The sequence below is a fragment of the Aquarana catesbeiana genome, linkage group LG13 (assembly GCF_042186555.1).
Source record: "Aquarana catesbeiana isolate 2022-GZ linkage group LG13, ASM4218655v1, whole genome shotgun sequence".
NCBI lineage: Eukaryota > Metazoa > Chordata > Amphibia > Anura > Ranidae > Aquarana > Aquarana catesbeiana.
Window position 1 is genome coordinate 217,527,388 of NC_133336.1, and position 3,056 is coordinate 217,530,443.

Below are 3,056 nucleotides of genomic sequence, written 5' to 3' on the forward strand. Positions count from 1 at the left end.
CCATAATATATCCTATCCACTATTCTCTATACCTCCATAATACATCCCATCCCCCCCCCATAATATATCCTATCCACTATTCCTCTATACCTCCATAATACATCCCATCCCCCCCCATAATATATCCTATCCACTATTCCTCTATACCTCCATAATACATCCCATCCCCCCCCCATAATATATCCTATCCACTATTCCTCTATACCTCCATAATACATCCCATCCCCCCCCATAATAATCCTATGCACTATTCCTCTATACCTCCATAATACATCCCATCCCCCCCCCATAATATATCCTATCCACTATTCCTCTATACCTCCATAATACATCCCATCCCCCCCCATAATATATCCTATCCACTATTCCTCTATACCTCCATAATACATCCCATCCACCCCCCCATAATATATCCTATCCACTATTCCTCTATACCTCCATAATACATCCATCCCCCCCATAATATATCCTATCCACTATTCCTCTATACCTCCATAATACATCCCATCCCCCCCATAATATATCCTATCCACTATTCCTCTATACCTCCATAATACATCCCATCCACCCCCATAATATATCCTATCCACTATTCCTCTATACCTCCATAATACATCCATCCACCCCCCATAATATATCCTATCCACTATTCCTCTATACCTCCATAATACATCCCATCCCCCCCATAATATATCCTATCCACTATTCCTCTATACCTCCATAATACATCCCATCCACCCCCCATAATATATCCTATCCACTATTCCTCTATACCTCCATAATACATCCCATCCCCCCCCCCCATAATATATCCTATCCACTATTCCTCTATACCTCCATAATACATCCCATCCATCCCCATAATATATCCTATCCACTATTCCTCTATACCTCCATAATACATCCCATCCATCCCCCCCATAATATATCCTATCCACTATTCCTCTATACCTCCATAATACATCCCATCCCCCCCCCATAATATATCCTATCCACTATTCCTCTATACCTCCATAATACATCCCATCCACCCCCCCATAATATATCCTATCCACTATTCCTCTATACCTCCATAATACATCCCATCCATCCCCCCCATAATATATCCTATCACTATTCCTCTATACCTCCATAATACATCCCATCCACCCCCATAATTATCCTATCCACTATTCCTCTATACCTCCATAATACATCCCATCCCCCCCCCCATAATATATCCTATCCACTATTCCTCTATACCTCCATAATACATCCATCCCCCCCCCCATAATATATCCTATCCACTATTCCTCTATACCTCCATAATACATCCCATCCCCCCCCCATAATATATCCTATCCACTATTCCTCTATACCTCCATAATACATCCCATCCATCCCCATAATATATCCTATCCACTATTCCTCTATACCTCCATAATACATCCCATCCCCCCATAATATATCCTATCCACTATTCCTCTATACCTCCATAATACATCCCATCCACCCCCCCCCATAATATATCCTATCCAACTATTCCTCTATACCTCCATAATACATCCCATCCACCCCCATAATATATCCTATCCACTATTCCTCTATACCTCCATAATACATCCCACCCCCCCCCCATAATATATCCTATCCACTATTCCTCTATACCTCCATAATACATCCCATCCCCCCCCCCATAATATATCCTATCCACTATTCCTCTATACCTCCATAATACATCCCATCCCCCCCCCATAATATATCCTATCCACTATTCCTCTATACCTCCATAATACAACCCATCCCCCCCCATAATATATCCTATCCACTATTCCTCTATACCTCCATAATACATCCCATCCCCCCCCATAATATATCCTATCCACTATTCCTCTATACCTCCATAATACATCCATCCCCCCCCCCATAATATATCCTATCCACTATTCCTCTATACCTCCATAATACATCCCATCCCCCCCCCATAATATATCCTATCCACTATTCCTCTATACCTCCATAATACATCCCATCCCCCCCCCATAATATATCCTATCCACTATTCTCTATACCTCCATAATACATCCCATCCCCCCCCCATAATATATCCTATCCACTATTCCTCTATACCTCCATAATACATCCCATCCACCCCCCCCATAATATATCCTATCCACTATCCTATACCTCATAATACATCCCATCCACCCCCCCCATATATATCCTATCCACTATTCCTCTATACCTCCATAATACATCCCATCCCCCCCCATAATATATCCTATCCACTATTCCTCTATACCTCCATAATACATCCCATCCCCCCCCATAATATATCCTATCCACTATTCCTCTATACCTCCATAATACATCCCATCCACCCCCCATAATATATCCTATCCACTATTCCTCTATACCTCCATAATACATCCCATCCCCCCCCCATAATATATCCTATCCACTATTCCTCTATACCTCCATAATACATCCCATCCCCCCCCATAATATATCCTATCCACTATTCCTCTATACCTCCATAATACATCCCATCCCCCCCCCATAATATATCCTATCCACTATTCCTCTATACCTCCATAATACATCCCATCCCACCCCCATAATATATCCTATCCACTATTCCTCTATACCTCCATAATACATCCATCCCCCCCCATAATATATCCTATCCACTATTCCTCTATACCTCCATAATACATCCCATCCACCCCCATAATATATCCTATCCACTATTCCTCTATACCTCCATAATACATCCATCCCCCCCCATAATATATCCTATCCACTATTCCTCTATACCTCCATAATACATCCCATCCCCCCCCCATAATATATCCTATCCACTATTCCTCTATACCTCCATAATACATCCCATCCCCCCCCCATAATATATCCTATCCACTATTCCTCTATACCTCCATAATACATCCATCCCCCCCCCCATAATATATCCTATCCACTATTCCTCTATACCTCCATAATACATCCCATCCACCCCATAATATATCCTATCCACTATTCCTCTATACCTCCATAATACATCCCATCCCCCCCCATAA